Source organism: Myotis myotis, unplaced genomic scaffold, assembly GCF_014108235.1.
Source record: "Myotis myotis isolate mMyoMyo1 unplaced genomic scaffold, mMyoMyo1.p scaffold_m19_p_1, whole genome shotgun sequence".
Classification (NCBI taxonomy): domain Eukaryota; kingdom Metazoa; phylum Chordata; class Mammalia; order Chiroptera; family Vespertilionidae; genus Myotis; species Myotis myotis.
In genome coordinates, this window is record NW_023416313.1 from 5,446,961 (window position 1) to 5,465,256 (window position 18,296).

Genomic DNA, 18,296 nt, shown 5'->3' on the forward strand with positions numbered 1-18,296 from the left:
CCTGGCTAGGCTGCTGATCAACTGAACGCTGTCTCCGTGTCATTCCTTCTTCGCTGACTCCATCCACACCTTTGGGAACCCCTGGACCTGCTGGGGTTGGACCCCAGCACTTCACTATAAAGTTGGGTTTTAATTCTAAGGCATGTGGGCAGTACACGTGGACTTTAGCCTTTTCCTAAAACCTCACTCTGTGTAGTGAAATTTCCACAATATTCTTGGCTCATCTCACTTTTCTGGCCACAAGAAAGACCAGTGTTTCACACTGTGAAGCTTTTTCATTTTTCCAGTGCACCTTTGCTTGCCACTCCATAAGGTTTTATATCAATTGGCTTTTTGCACAATAGTGCTTCTTAAGGAATAGCTACAAAGCATCGGTAGCATAACAAAATATAAGCTTTTGTTGTTCAGACAACTGGATGGTCAGAGAGGGGATGCCTCTGGTTCTGGTCTGTCTTATTCACATGTCTGAGAATTGTTTATTTATTGGTGAAGTCATAATGCAAAGACTGTGATAATAGACAGAAAAGTGAAGAAATTTGAGCCACTAATGAGATCAATCTATTGTGGGATTCATCTCTATATATAAAAGCCTAAGCAACCGGTCGACTGGTCACTATGACACACACTGACCACCAAGGGGCAGATGCTCAATGCATGAGCTGCCCCTGGTGGTTAGTGCACTCTCACAGTGGAAGCGCCGCTCAGCTAGCTGACCAACAGGTGCCAAAACCGGGCTCAAGGCTGGTGAGCACAGCTGCAGCAGTGCGAGCCAGACACTCCCCCTGTGTGCCCCTCCCCCATTTGAACCAGGACCAGGATTGGGACCAGCATCGCATAGGGACTGACTGGGTATGAGCCTGCAGCTGCTTCTCAGTCATGGGCATGTGGGTATCGCCCTAAAACGGGCACACAGAGACCACAATGGAGCGGCAGTGAGCTTACTGAGCAGCAGCAGCAGGTGCAGCAGGTCTGGATGAGCAAGAGAGGCTCAGCTCCTGGCCCGGGCTTGGGCTGCTCCCTGGTCACTTGCTGCTTCATGCACTACCACATCCCTGGGGGGATGTTGGATAGCGGTTTCAGCCCGATCCCCGCAGGCCACGCCAAGGGACCCCCCTGGTGCACAAATCTGTGCACTGGGCCTCTAGTTTACATATAAAGTGTTCTCTTACAGTAATTTAATCTTTTCACTCATTTTGTTTCTACTGACTGTGTTGGTATCTTTTCCTTTGACTATAGCATATATTCTCCCCATGAGTAAACACACCATGGTCAAAAGTATATATGCATATTATTGTACCTGTTCTACTTGTCTAGTATCTCTGATTGAAAGAAAATCCAAGAAATCAGAAAACTTGGTCTAGGAGAAAGGGGATGTTTTCTCTCCTGGTTTACACGTTAAGGATGCATGCTACTTTACAACAGGAGCTGGCAAACTTGCCCATAGACCAAGAGCTTCTGACCACCTGTAATTACATGCCCTAGGAGCTAAGAATACTTGTTACATTTTAAAAATAAAAATAATATTTAGAGATACATGAAAATTACGTGAAGCTCCAATTTCAATGTTCATAAATAAAATTTTATTGGAACACTGCTACACCCATTTATGTGTTGTCTGTAGCGATTTTCACATCATATACAGAGTCAAGCAGTTATCACACAGATCATGTTACTCACAGAGACTAAAATATTTACTCTCTGGTCTTTTATAGAAAACTCTGCACTAGGCAGTTTGCTCTTAGATTTCTTTCCTGTCTTTATCAATAGCTTTATCAGTCGGTCACACCTACAAGGAGTCTTAATAGATAAAACGTCCAGTAGTAGAGCTCACTTCAAGTGCTCAGTGAATGAAATAAAGGTTTTGTTTTGATTCTTCCATTCTTGGCTTTTCTTTCCTCTTAGGGGGAAACTTTCATTCTTATAAGGACAAGATATCTGCTAGAAGCTCCAGGCTCTTCACAGCAACCTCATTACTATGAGAAAATTTTATTTTTGTAGAATTTCAAAAAATCATTACATTAAGTTGATTCTTATTGATTCTATCCGGGTACCATGCTTATTCTTAAGCCTATGTCTTGAGAAGGGATATGCACAATCTTATTGAACATGTCTGGGTTACATGCACACCCCTGCACATGGGGATAGTATCAATTTAAAAAAAAAGAAAAAAGAGTAGGAGGAGAAAAAGGGTACTTATCCAGTGAATATTGAGAGTTGCTACTTGAAAAGGGCAGAATGTGTGCTGCTAGGAATAAAAATGAAATGCTACTAGATCATCTAAAAGTCGAAGGTTAAAAAGTAAATGTGATCCACTTAAAATCAACAGTATAATCAAATTAACATCACAAAATAACTTTGTGCTGGAAAACAAATAAATGTTCTTGGTATCTCAAACATGGAACAAAGTTGTATATAGGAATGTGTATATAAGTAACTTTTAATAAAGTTATCCTTAGATCTAAATTTTGGAATCCCTATTAATGTTTTATTATAATAATTTTTATCACTTTTATAATTACATTTATCACTAAAAGTACTCATTTTTGTTGTAATTGAATTCAATAAATAATTTACTAGTCATCTAAAAGATGCCAGATATTATTTAATCTCTCAGATATTAATGAAAGGACTGTGACTTGGACCCTGCTTTCAAAGAGGTTATGCTCACTGGAGAGAAAAGTGAAATAAAATCAAAGTGACAAATAAAAATATGTAGAGGTTGGAGCTATAAGACCTAGAGAAGGATAATCCTCATTTGTTCTTGGGGAGAGAGTCCGTTTGTTACATAGGAAGTGACACTTACTCATCTTAAATACCTAGAGGATATTTTTCAATTAGATCCTTCATTATCAGTGAAGATTCTGCCTATGAAACTTCACTAAGCATGGCTGGTGTGTTTGGAAAACTGTTTTATACTGTGGCTCAGTTTGACTTCGGCTTACTAGCAGTGGTTCTCAACCTTCTGGCCCCTTTAAATACAGTTCCTCATGTTGTGACCCAACCATAAAATTATTTTCATTGCTACTTCATAACTGTAATGTTGCTACTGTTATGAATCGTAATGTAAATATCTGATATGCAGGATGGTCTTAGGCGACCCCTGTGAAAGGGTCGTTCGACCGCCAAAGGGGTCGTGACCAGCAGGTTGAGAACCGCTGGCTTAGAGTGTGTGCAAGAAATATTCCAGGACTAAAGGATTGGAAAGGGAAGTGGCAAGTGATAAGGACAGATAATTAGTTAGAACATAAGGAGCCTTTTATGTCAGGCTAATGAGTTTGTATTTTATTTTGTATGCCAGAGGGCCAATAAAGATTTTAAGGAAAGTAGGTAAGTAATTTCAATAGACATCCTGGGAGAATACAACTTTAAAATAAAGTTTAATCCTAATGAGACTGTGAACCTATTACATGTAAGAGATGGACCAAAACCAATTATAAGAATCTCTTGGTAAATCATTTTTAGGGTTTCGCAAATAGCTTTACTTGTAATATTTCAAAGCACTCTTTAAAGAATTAAGCAAAACTGTGTCTACAGCAAAGAGGTGACTATATTATGCTCTCTGTTGTGGAAGACATAGGTGACTATAAGAAAACATGCATGTATCTGACCATTTGTATGAAAAGAAACACAGGAAATAAAATCGAATAAGATTGCTTGTCCACAGAAGTGAATGGAAACAGACTAGGGAGGATGGGAGGATGGGACTAGGGTAGTGTTGGGTGTGAAGAGTGACACTTCTCTGAACATAGCTTTTGGTATGATTCTAAATTTTAATATTTTTATAACTTTTAAAAATGTCTAAATTACTAATAATGAAGAGGAAACCCCAAATAGGATGCTAAAGAGACATAATTTTATTATAAATAAGTAGCATAGTAATACTAGAGGAGAAGAGGGATAATAAAGTAACTCCAGAACAAAGTATTTTTTATTACATACTATAAGGCCAGAGACAAAAAACTGTACACAAATATTTTATAGTTAGTAGGTATGTTTTCACAGTGATATAAATTAGCATTACTAAAACTATTTTATTTGTATTTAATGATGGAGCTAATCAATAAATATATTGCAAAGAATGAGAGCCAGATTTCTCACTACTAGAGAAAGAAGTTACACATAAACAAAGAGGAACAAGTAGAATCGTTTGGTGCTATGCTGAAATTGTAGAATATATATATATATATACACACACACACAATGTCTGATTTTAAAACATACACATAGATATAGAAATATAGGTATGTGTAAGCATATCTAATTTCTTAACTCTGTGTACTGAGAGGAGCTAAAAGCAATGATACCCCAGTACCAGTTTATCAAGCTCACTGTAAAAGCTTGGTTTTTATATATCCTTTTAAACTAAAATGAACAAGAATTCCTTGGAGAAGTGGCTAATTCCAGGGTTGGGCGACAAAGTAAGTACAAGATGCACCTGGAATATCTTGTAGGACCAGAGAAACAGGAAGTGCTCAAAACTTGAAGACGTTTTAAAGTTATAAAAGACAACTGGAAAGCCCCCTCAGTGGCCACCTAAGGTACAAGGTGAGCAAAATAATAACAATAATTATAATGATATTTTATTGGGATATAACCCTAGGAAAAATAGATATTTGTGTGAGTGCTAAAATGAAAAAAAATTAATAAACAAACACATGGAGGATAAGGGGAAGCTCTTTTTTGGAAGAGAATTCCAACCAATAAATATTTTAAAATGACGGAAATAGAAAACATCGTTGTTCAAACTAAGTAACTTTTTTTAAAAGCAAGAATCATTAATAAGGGCTACAATTAATGGATAAATGTGATGAGAAATGGGATATTCACATAATCTCAAAGTAACCCACAGATGCTTACTAATTACACAGGGGAAGAAAACTAGAAGTCATCCAGTCAAGTCACCCAAGTCGACAGCTCTGCTAACGGAAAAAACCAACATCTTTTGCCTCTTGATCTGATTCAGTAAGATGGACACATCATGTCTGGGTATTCCTATAAAAAAGCACACAACCTGATTTTTAAAATAAAAATAAATTCTTCAATATCAGGGGGAATTTTACTGAACATATGACCAATGGTCCTCAAAAGAATCAAGATCATGAAAGACTAAAGGAGACTGAGGAGGCAGGATCCTCAGACGGATTCTGGATCAGAAAAACAATAGTAGCGGGAATTTGCAAATTTAGTTTTTTATTTTTTACTTAATGTATTGGGGTGGCATTGGTTAACAAAATTACATAGGTTTCAGGTGTACAATTCTCTCATACATTACCTGTGTTTTGTAATGTATGTTCACTGCCCCAAGTCAAGATTCCTTCCATCACCATTTATAGGTGAAATAATACTAACATGTCAATATTAATTTCCTATTTTTCCTTTTTCTTATGGTTGTACTATGATTATGTAAGAAGTTAAATTTGAGGAAACAATGAGAAATATATGGCAGGGTTTCTCAGCCTCAGAACCATTGACATTTGGGAGAAGATAGTACTTTGTTGTGAGGGTTGCCCAGTGCATTGTAGAATATTTAACAGCAGCCTTGACCACTATTCACTAGAGGAGAGTAGTAACCCACACATAGTTGTGCCAACCACAAATTTACCCAGACATTGCCAAATATCCTTGGGGGATAAGGTGTAAAATTACCCCCAGTTGAGAACCACTGATATATGGGAATTCTTTATACTGTTTTTGAAACTTTTTCATAAGACTAAAATTATCTTAAAACTAGAGGCCTGGTGCACAAAATCAGGCATGGTAGGGTCCCTAGGCCTGGCCAGGGATCACGCCAATTGGGGCCTTCTGGCTGCCGGCCAGAGCCTTACTTCGTTCTGTGCTGGCCCCTGGTGGTCAACATATGTCATAGCTAGTGGTCGAACTTGTGGCTGGTCGAACTCCTGAGGGGACAATTTGCATATTAGCCCTTTTATTATATAGGATTAAAAGTTTAAAAAATGTGTGAGCCCTAACTGGTTGGCTCCATGGATAGAGCGTCGGCCTGCAGACTAAAGGGTCCTAGGTTTAATTCCAGTCAAGGGCACATGCCTGGGTTGTGGGCTCAATCCCCAGTAGGGGGCAAGCAAGAGGCAGCTGATCAGTGATTCTCTCTCATCATTGATGTCTCTATCTCTCTCTCCCTCTCCCTTCCTCTCTGAAATCAATAATAATAATTAAAATGCCCAAAAATGGTTAGCACCATGCCAGTAACACACTGAGCAGTTAATATGTAGAGACAGACATCTTTTATTGTGCTTTGCTTTATTGTGCTAAACAGATGTTGTGTTTTTCACAAATGGAAGGCAAGACCTTGCACCAACAAAATATCAGACTTGCTTTATTGTGGTGGTCAGAATCAAACCCACATCTCCGAGGTGCGCCTCTCTTAGTTCTTTAAAACCTAGTGACTAGACCTCAATGGGGTTCATATATATTTTTAAATCCCATGTTTCAGTGAGAAGTTCAGGAGGTCTATTCAATTAATCACAAATTTAATGAGGAGCTCTGTAAGTGCCAAAATGACTGCAGTGTGACACTTCAGATTTATCCTCTCAGCATCCAAACAATATCTATCTATGTGGCAGGTCAATTCTGTCTTTGCAATTTAATGCTCCTTATTCCTCCGGGCTTCTTCAGAATGCAAACCTTTTCTATTTGGGTTAATTTCACACTTAGAATCTCACCGAAACCTCATTATATTTTTTTCAGGGATCCGCTCCGCTGAATGCTAGGTGTGATGATAAGAGGAAAATCTGTAATATTGTTTCACAGAACTTTAAAGAGTGGGATCTGTAGGAAAATGGAAGCAGAATAGGGATAAAAACAGGTCTTATTACCCTTGGATTTGACATTACACAGGCAAGTTTTCGGCAGCCTGACCTTACTACTCATATTGTAGCTGTCAGTTCTTCAGTGACAATGAAGAAGGCTGGTACTGTGTTAATAACAGGACCAAGCTTTCTGATATGCAGCTGTCTCAGAGAGGAAAGAAAACAGAAGAAGACATGAGACAGGAATCAGAGGACAGAAACCGTGATTAAAAATAAAAGCAAGGAGGGGTCAGGGTTGTAGCACTGGAGAAAAGGAAATAGAGTAGTGTTGAAGTTCAAGAACATAGAATGAAAGACCAGGAACAAGGGAGTGGGCTGTTTCTTATTCAGGGACAAGAGAGAGACAAAGACAGAGAGAGTGAAAGAGAAACAGAGGAAAAAACAAAGATATGAAGTGGGTAGTTACAGAGAAGATAAAAATACCCTGAAATTAAATTTGTAACTTAGGGTTCATTCAGAGGAGTATGCCCAGCAAAATGAAAAATCTGGAGAAGACCAATTATATGAAAAAAAGAAAAAATAATAAATAACTAGGATGCTTTGTGCAAAAAGGAAAAGAGCTAATGGAAATATATAGCGGCCATCAAATATTCACAGGAATTTCACTTGGAGACAAGGAAAATGGAATCAGTCTTTGTTTATTCTATGGTCCTAGGGAATAATGAATGGGTGAAGAATTATAAGGATATACACTCTACAATTTGGGTTGGTCAACAATGGACTGAGGTACGGATTGCTTTCTTGAGTTCCTATCACTGGCAATTCTAGAGCAGGGCTTCTCTCTCTCTCTCTTTCTCTCTCTCTCTCTCTCTCTCTCTCTCTCTCTCTCTCTCTTTTAATATATTTTTATTGATTTCAGAGAAGAAGGGAGAGAGAGTTAGAAACATCAATGATGAGAGAGAATCATTGATTGGCTGCCTTCTGCATGCCCCACACTGGGATCGCGCCCACAACCTGGGCATGTGCCCTTGACTGGAATCAAACCTGGGATCCTTCAGTCTGCAGGCCGACGCTCTATCCACTGAGCCAAACTGGCTAGGGCAGGGCTTCTCTTTGTTGAAACAGACATAGGACTCATGTCTCATATAATTCATTATCCAAACTGACGCTATTGAAAGTAAAACAGAGTGCATTGATACTTACTTCTGGACAGTAATTTTACATAAGAAATCCTCTAGGCAAACTGGAATCTATGGTAACTCTGAAGAAGACTGCCTGATGTCTGAAAATACTTCCAATGCTCTGGCCCCAATCATTTTTTTCTTTCTTGACAAGTCATTTCACTGGTGCATTTCTGAGTCATTTGGATCTGGAGTGGATATCAATCTCCCTATGTATTATTAGGAATAAAAAGTAATACAATAATTACAGTGCAGTGTAAATTAACATTTTGAATGCTGTTATTAATTACTTAATTAATCCAAAAAATTATAGTTGAATATGCTTTATATGCCAGCCATTGTTCTGAATAGGGGGGAGTCATTGATGACAGAGAGAAGATACTTTTGTTATATTAAAGCCTACATTCAAGAAAATGACCTTTTAATATGTTCTAACTTTGTCATTAGGCATTCCAACACCCTGTTTTAATTACATCCACATACCCACAATACTAAAAAAATGCAAAATAAGTATCATTAATTCCATTTGGGGGATGATCAAACTTAACTTTAGTTTTTCCTTTTTTTAAATTTAAATTCTTTATTGTTTAAAGAATTACATAAGTATTCTTTTTACCCCATTGGCCTTTCCCTGGCCACCCCGACCCCCCAGCACATTCCCTCACTCCCCCCGCACCCCCGTCTATGTCCATTGGTTATGCTCATATGCATGTATATGAGTTCTTTGGTTGATCTCTTACCCCCTCACCCCCCACTTCCCTTATAGGTTGGACAGTCTGTTCCATGCTTCTACTCTAGTTCTATTTTTGTTCATCAGTTTATGTTGTTCATTATATTCCACAAATGAATGAGGTCATGTGATATTTATCTTTCTCTGACTGGCTTATTTTGCTTAGCAAAATGCTCTCCAGTTCCATCCATGCTATTGCAAATGGTAAGAATTCCTTCTGTTTTTATAGCAGCACCAGAGGTCCAGTGCACGAATTTGTGCTCCAGTGAGGTCTCTTGGCCTGGCCTGCAGGATTGGGCCAAAACTGGCTCTCTGACATCCCCGGGGGGTCCCAAATAGTGAGAGAGCACAGGGAAGGCCGGGACCCCACCGGTGCACAATCGGGATCAGGAAGGGATGCAGGATGTTGGCCAGCTGGGGAGGGACTGCAGGAGGGCTCCAGGGTATGCCCAGCCTGTCTCGCTCAGTCCTGATAGGCTGGACCCCAGCAGCAAGCTCACCTACTGGTCGGAGCATCTTCCCCCTGGTGGTCAGTGCAAGTCATAGCTACTGGTTGACTGACCCCTGGTGCTCAGTGCATGTCATAGGGAGCAGTTGAGCAGCCTTAGCATATCATTAGCATTTTATGCTTTGATTGAAGGGCCGACTGGACAACCAGACACTTAGCATATTAGGCTTTTTGTATAAGAGTAGAGGTCTAGTGCACAAAATTTATGCACGGGTAGGGTCCCTAGGCCTGGCTGGAGATAGGTCTGATCAGGGCCTTCTGGCTGCCAGCCAGGGCCTTCCTTTACTCCTCTCTGCCCCCTGGTGGTCAGCGCACATCATAGCAAGGGATCGAACTGGTCTCCCAGTCAAACTCCCGAGGAGACACTTTTCATATTAGCTAGATAGATAGATAGATATTAATCCTATTCCATTGTGTAGATGTACCACTGTTTTCTAACCCACTCATCTGCGGATGGGCACTTGGGCTGTTTCCAAATCTTAGCTACTGTAAATTGTGCTGCTATGAACATAGGGGTGCATATATCCTTTCTGATTGGTGCTTCTGTTTTCTTGGGATATATTTCTGGAAGTGGGATTACTGGGTCAAACGGAAGTTCCATTTTTAATTTTTTGAGGAAACTCCATACTGTTTTCTACTGTGGCTGCACCAGTCTGCATTCCCACCAGCAGTGCACAAGGGTTCCTTTTTCTCTGCATCCTCTCCAGCACTTGTCGTTTTAACTTTCAAGAACTTAAATACCTGCTTAGAAACTCAAAGTTGTGTGGAATAGAAGGGGCTTCATAAATAGGTTCTCCTCTCTTCCTCCAGTGTGAACTTTATTTGAATAAAATTGCATCTTATAAATACAAGTATGCCTCTTTAGACAATTGTGCAGATCCAAGTATAAGAGTAATAAACTTTTTTATCAAATTATCTTTCATTTTGAAAAAAAAAACAACAAATTTATTTATCTCTAGAGCAACCTTTTGAACTCCAGCTTACCTAAACACATCTCTGGAGCACATTAGACAAAGATCACATAGTTAAGTAAGTGGAAAAGTAGGGATTTGAACCAGTGTTCTATGCTGACTGCTACCTACCAATAAACTTTTTTTTTTTTTTTTTTTTTTTTTTTTTTTTGGCGGGGGGAAGCTTAAACAACAGAAATGTATTTTCTCACGGTTCCGGAGGCTGGAAGTCCAAGATCATGGTGTGGGCAGGTTGGCCTCCTCTGAGGGAAGGTTACTCTTTCCTGAGCTTGTAGGTGACCAGGTTCTCTTTGCTTTTCCTCATGTGGTCATCATCCTATTCACAGGCATTGGTGGTATCTTTTCCTCTTCCTATAACAACACTGATCATATTGGATTAGAGCCTCACCCTGATGAGCTCATTTAACTTAGTCACCTCTTTAAAGACCTGAATCCAAATATCTACACTAGGGTCTATGGGACAGTCACAGTTTTTGCACTTTTCAGTGAAAAAGAAGGTATTTTCATACTGAGTGCAGTAGAATGTTCATAAAATTCTGAACTCAGGACCTCTGAATAAATTACTGGAAGCATGGGGCTTGCATGACCAAACTTCTTGGTGCACAGGAGGTGCTTATAAGATAGTAATTTGCCTTCCCATTCCTCTTCTTCTTTCTCTCTGCTTTCTAATCCTCTTACATCCTGTTTATTTGTTAACCTAGCTCTGTGATAAAAAATAGTCTTTATCTTTCTACATAGCATTCAGCCTTATACATATTCTCTTCTTCAATTTAAATGTCTAAACACTCTTCAAGTGTTGTTTCCATGTCTAGTTTTAGACCTCTCAAAATTATGATTGCCTACATCTAGATGCACACTGATTCATCAATTGCATAATAGATTATAGAGTATAATGCTATTAGATTATATTTAATTATATCTATTATTCAAGTGTCTTTAGTATACAGCCATTCCTAAACTTCTGTCTTCAGATCATCTATAATAGGAATCTTCCCTTTCTCTTTATTTTACTATATTAAATTTTATAACTGTACTAGAGGCCCAGTGCATGAAATTCGTGCACTGGGGTGGTGTCCCCTCAGCCCAGCCTGCACCTTCTCTAATCCGGGACCCCTCGGGGGATGTCCTGTGGATGGGGCCTAAACCGGCAGTTGGACATCCCTCTCACAATGCTGGACCACTGGCTCCTAATCGCTCACCTGCCTGTCTGCATGGTAGCGCCTAACTGGCCCCCTTCTGCTGGCCTGATAGCCCCTCACTGCCTCTGCATGCCAGCCTGGTCACTCCTAACTGCCCTCCCCTGCTGTCCTGGTCACCCCCAAATGCCCTTCCTGCCGGCCTGGTCACCCCTTACGCCCTGCCCCCCCACACACCGCCAGCCTGGTTGCCCCATGCAGCCTGATGTTCAGTCAACCCTCAGTAACCCCCCTGCCCGCCTGGTTTCACCACTCAGCCTGCTGTTCAGTTGTTTGGTCATTCCTCACTAATCCCTCTGCTGGCCTGGTCATAGGCAGCCATCTTGTGAGGGTGTGAGGATTAATTTGCATATTACCTCTTTATTATATAGGATTATTGAGGTAAAATTGATATACAAAGATCTGCATGTATTTAATGTGTAAAACCTGATGAGTTTGGACATATGTATATACCAGTGATACCATCAACACAATCAAGGTCAGAGACATACCCAACACCTCCCATTGTATCCTTGTGTCCCTCTGTTGTTTGTTTTTTGCAAGAATACTTTTTCCTTATCTTTTTTTATATATTTTTTATTGTTGATAGTATTACTGATGTCTTCTATTTATGCCCCCTTTACCCAGCCCCTATCCATCCCCCTTCTAGGTCTTCACCACCCTATTATTTTTTAATAGATTTTTATTGATTTCAGAGAGGAAGGGAAAGGGAAAGAGAGAGATAGAAACATCAATGATGAGAGAGTATCATTGATCAGCTGCCTTCTGCACACCCCCCACTGGGGATCGAGCCCACAACCCAGGCATGTGCTCTGACCAGGAATCGAACCCTGACCTCCTGGTTCGTAGGTCGTTGCTTAACCACTGAGCTATGCTGACTGGGCCACCACCCTATTTTTAAATCTGTCCTAGATTTACCTAATATTCTTTATGTCACTTTTTAAAATAATTGCCTTGAAAATGATGCCAGTTATTTGTGAGGAAAGCCTATGACATTAAGAAAGAAGATGTGTTATAATGAAGAGAAAATAAGAAGCCAGAAAGCTGGTGTTAAAGTTCTTTCATTCCTGGAGGGGGTCTATCTTTGGTAAATCATTTAGCTAGCCTTAGCTTCAGTTTCACTACCTGCAAATTGTCATACAATATTGAAGTCTTTATAGTGGAATTGTTCATAGCTATTAATATTATTAAAGTATCAAAATATAATTAAATTTATTTTATAAATACTTAAAACAATGATGTTGAGGACACTAACTTCATTATGCTGGCATTTGGAAGTTTCTTATTTTCAGCTGACCAGCTATTTAGAATGGGACCTAAAACCTATATGGGAATCAAATATGATTGTTTTCCAAATGTGACACTCCCTTGAGGATAAAATGAAGGAGAAATAATTTTGCTGTTTTGTTTGCAGTTGCAGCATTTAGAAATGTAATACATCAAATATGTTCAAGTGAATCAATATCACTGCAGTGTGACTTGAGTATAAATCAAAATTTAGAGTCCAAATATGGCATACTGTGACCAAAGCAAATGGATAAAAGAAAGTGGTTTCAAGAAATAAACATTTTTATATCAGAATGGTGCTCCATTAATTTCCATAAAAGGATTGAAAAAAAGCAGAACCAGAGACACTTTTGCTTGCAAATGATAATTTGCTCTTTCCTAAAATTTTGTATGGCAGTAAACTCCATGAAATTACAGTAAATTTTGTTCATACTAGCTAAGAGTACAATAACAAGTAGATGCATTGAAGAAAGTGTACTCATAATTATATATTATCTTGAAACAGAAAAGACTAAGGAAAATTAGTTAATAAAGTTTCCACATTATGCAAATATGGAGTGAGGTTAACTTGGCCAGGGTCAGAGAGCTAACTAGTTAGCAGCAAACTTTCCAAGATCAGCTACATGCAGATGATCACTATATTTATAGTTCATATCAATGTCTCTCTCCTAATTACAAATACATAAACTATTTACTTGCAGGTTTACCAGATTAGTCAAATAAGAACCTAGAATGCCCAGCTAAATAGAAGTGCAGGTAAATCAACAAGTAATTGTTTAGGATAAGCTTGTTGCATGAGACTATTTTTATATTATAATTACTTATTGTTTATCCAAATTTCAAATTTATCTTGGTGTCCTCATTTTTTTAAAAAAAATTAATATATTTTATTGATTTTTTTACAGAGAGGAAGGGAGAGGAATAGAGAGTTTGAAACTCGATGAGAGAGAAACATCGATCAGCTGCCTCCTGCACACCCTCTACTGGGGATGTGCCCGCGACCAAGGTACATTCCCTTGACCGGAATCGAACCTGGGACCCTTCAGTCTACAGGCCGACGCTCTATCCACTGAGCCAAACCAGTTAGGGCCTCATTTGTTTTTTCTGACAAACTTATATACTAGAAAATCCTATTTGGATGAAACAGGGGCACCCCTAGGTCAACATATTCAAAACCAAAGTTGTTATTTTCATCCTCAAACTCAGCCTCCCTTTATGTCCCTGATCTTAGTGAATGACCTCGGTATCTAACACCCAGTTTCCCAAACCAAAATCCTGGCATCATTCTTGATTTCTCTCTTCCTCATCAACACGTCCCCTATTCATACATCATCACTTCTTAAACATCTAAGTATCATCTCCTGGTTCAGCTCATTTTTATTTGCTATGGTTACTGTAATGCCTACCTAATGGGTTTATCTGACTCTCTTTCACCTTCCTACTTTTATTTATTATTATTATTTTTTTAATTTACTGCTATCGTTGAAAGTTATACAGATATACCCTTTTTCCCCCATTGGCCCCTTTTTAGCCCACCCTCTCCCCGCTGCCCCAGGCCTTCATCACACTATTTTCTTTGTCTATGGATTATACATATATGCATATAAGCTCTTTGGTTAATCTCTTCCCAGCCACCCAGCCTTTCCTTCTTACCAGTATAGTTGTAGATTTCATGCCCTCAGGTTGGGATACTGCAGTAGACTGGAGCATGATACAAGAGTGTGAGTTTAGGCAGCAGACCTAAAACCTAGCTTCTCTACTTATTAGCTGTGAGATCTTGGGTAACTTCCTTAACTTCCCTGATTCTGCCTCCTGTGTGTACAGCAGGCATGATATTTTACCTTTTTAATCTACTCATGACTTTAGAAAGAGGAAGATAACATTATGAACCTGATGATCTCTTTATATTGCTTCTAGCCTTCCAAGACTACTCATTAATGACACAGGGAGATCTAAAACACTTCCATTCATATGAGGTGGGTGGGGGGGTGGAGGGATTAAGAAAACAATCAAGAGAAAAAAACTCATGGACAGGAATGACAGTGTATGAGTTGCTGGGATGGGGAGGGGGGTAGGGAGAGATAGAAGTGGGTAGAGGGGGGCTATTTGGTGATGGAAGGAGACTTGACTTGGAGTGGTGAACACATGATACAGTGAACAGATGATGTGCTATGAAATTGTGCATTGAAACCTGTATGATTGTGTTAACCAGTGTCATCTCAATAAATTCAGTACAAAAAGAAAAAATATATATTTATAGTCTGGCCCCTGCTTGCTACAGTAGCCCCAAATTTCTCAAAACCCCCTTGCTCTTTACAGTCTAGATCAGGGTTTTCGAACTACTGCTCTCTGATCGTTTTTGTAAATAAAGTTGCATTAGGTCTAGCCATATCCCTTTGTCCATATATTATCTATTTCTGTCTCTATGCTACAACTCCTGTAGTTGCAACAGAGGTTGATGGCCTGCAAAAACTAAAATATTTATTATCTGGCCCTTTTTAGAAAATGACTGATGACCCTGTGCTCTAGATATACAAATTGTTTGGCACTTATCATGCTCCATCAAAACACTAGACCAAAGTTAACAAACTTTACCCAAAATGTTCTTGTCACATAAACCACTACAATTCCCCTCAAAAACCCTACTCTTCCTTTAGACTTCAATAAAAACATTCTTTCAGCCGAAATCGGTTTGCTCAGTGGATAGAGCGTCGGCCTGCGGACTGAAAGGTCCCAGGTTCGATTCCGGTCAAGGGCATGTACCTGGGTTGCGGGCACATCCCCAGTAGGAGATGTGCAGGAGGCAGCTGATCGATGTTTCCCTCTCATCAATGTTTCTAACTCTCTATCTCTCTCCCTTCTTCTCTGTAAAAAAATCAATAAAATATATTAAAAAAAAAACAAAAACATGCTTTCAGAAAACCTCCTGCTCTGTCAAAGCTGCTATGAGGCCTCACCTCTGGGTTCCCTTGGACATTTCTTCTCTAGTTATCACACTTCATAATTACATAATTGTCACTTTTAAGATTATAAGATTTTGCCTTATTTATTACTCTCGACTCAGCACTTATAAACAGAAATAGCATTAACAAGATGCTCATGTTTATGTTTAAAATGAATTTTAATCAATGAAGTAGCAGAAGCCTGAATCCAGGTGTCCAGGCTCCTAGACCAGAGTTATTCCCATTATTTCAATATTCTTCATTTCTCCCATACCAATAGCTTTGTTTTAGGCTTTGTTTGTAAAATATGCTCATTATTTTCATTATAACTTGAAAATCAGTTTCTCTAGTTATGAATTTTGACCCATAGGTTAGAATAACTCTCTGTATAGTCAATATCTAGGCTTAGGAGCCAAAAAAAAAAGAGAGAACTTCAAGTTGCATATTAAAAACATCAAAATCATTCAAGAGAAGGTGCAAAGTCAAGGAAAATATTAATGGAAACATCTCACCGCTGCCTGAGAATATTAACTAGATATGGAATTAATTTTCTACCTTTGCTTTGTGTTGCAGTTTGTTCACCTTTTTTTCTGTTGTTTTTGGCTTTTTCATTGATTCAATTGGTGTTACATAGAATGGGAGACTGGTTTGCCAGTACATACATTTATTAACCCTGAAAGTCAAACTATGTCATTGAAAGACTCAAATGAACCTCCTTTCTCCTAGGGAAGGGTAGGGATACTGTTATCTTAATCTCAAGAGATTCTATCTCAAATTTTATACAATATTAATATACAGATTTAAAATTGAAAAGGCACCTGCATATAAGTAGTAAACAAAAATGTTCCTTTCAAATTTGAGAGGAAGGGAAAAAAGGAGGTAGGAGGAGTTGAATCACAAACAGCTCTTATTAAAGCAATATTTGAAAAGGCAATGTACATTTATGTAATAACTACTATACAAAATTAAATACATCAATTGTTTACAGCAGATGATGCTAGACAATAAGATCAATAATGGGGAAGTCTAAATTTGGAAACTGATACTTTTTATTATAAGGCTTTTTAGGGTTATTTTTTTGATCATGTACTGTTTCATATTTAAAAGTGATAGTTGTTGTAATGTAATTTCTCCTTAGATTTTATCTCCGAAATAGCATTTGTGAATATTTTAATCCTTTATTCATGGACATACATTTCACTTATCCTTATTTAACGTCAAGTCCCAGGTTGCTCCCTGAAAGACTGGGCTTTTGATTTCCTGTTTTATTTACATTCAACTCAATATGTGCCACATGGTTTGGTGTCTAATAATGAAGCATTTTCTTTCAGTCTCCCTGAGGTCTCCAGGAGGATGAAACCCCAGCTGGCCTCATAACTGTTGATTTGCACACACTGTATTGAGACCCTTTCTCTTCCCTTCCTCATTTCCTGCTGCTGCAACCTTGGACCCCACATTAAAAAAAACAAAAGCCTATTTCAGGCAAAGCTTTGTATCAGGATCTGCTTCATGGTGAACACAGATATAATTGGAAACTAAAGTAGGATGATAGACCATAGGAACCAGGTCCTGGTATTAGGTTGATAAATGACCAAATGGAAAGATGGCAAAAATGTCAATCATGACACATGGTAATGGGTTAGATACAGATGTGATGAGATATACTGGGTAATGGGAGAAATTTAAGGATTGTGACTGATAACAACTGCCATAGAGCTCTGAAATAAGAAATTATTACTCTCAGTTTCGCCAACTATCCACCCAGGGAAGAATGTAAAAGGCAGTAGGTCTCAATGGAAATGTTTTAAAAGACTCTCAACTTTGCCCTAACCGGTTTGGCTCAGTGGATAGAGCGTTGGCCTGCGGACTGAAAGGGCCCAGGTTTGATTCCGGTCAAGGGCATGTACCTTGGTTGCGGGCACATTCCCAGTAGGAGGTGTGCAGGAGGCAGCTGGTCGATATTTCTCTATCATTGATGTTTCTATCACTTTATCCTTCTCCCTTTCTCTCTGTAAAAAATGAATAAAATATATTATAAAAAAAGACTCTCAATTTTGCCGAAGAATAAACTATGCTGAAAATCAGGCCCGATATTTGATTATAAAGGTTTCAGAGTTAGTATGAAGGCTTAATTCACAACTCCATCTGGTTTTATACAGTAAAGTTACAGCCATGGTAAGAAAATAATAGAACTCTAAGATCTGGATGGGAATGTTGGGCAGATGAGTTTGAGAACCTTGAATCCTTGTATTTCCTTAAATCTGTTAGGCTATAGAATGTCTGCTACTATTTACTAAAGAAGAAGAATCGTTCATTGTATGAGGACCATGCAAGGGCTTTTTCCAAGGTAAGTGCCAACCTACATGATACTTGCCCCTCTCAAGGTCTGTTTCTCTTTTTATTGTATGAAACCAATATTTAGTGTTAGCATGGCTCCAGTACAAAAGAGTGTATTCTGAAAATAGATAGTAGTACACTCTCAGGAATTAGTGGAATATGACTGGGGATAGACCTGGAGGCTACCACAGAATATATGGCTGGATGGAGGAGAATTTATTGATATGGGGACACTTGACAGTAGACATTGCATAAACAATGAACTGGTGTGCCCCAATATAACTTTATTTTTGGACACTGAAGTTGGAATTTTATATCAGTTTCCCATGTCACAAAGTATTATTATTCTTTTAACTTCTGAACCAGTTAGATGGAAA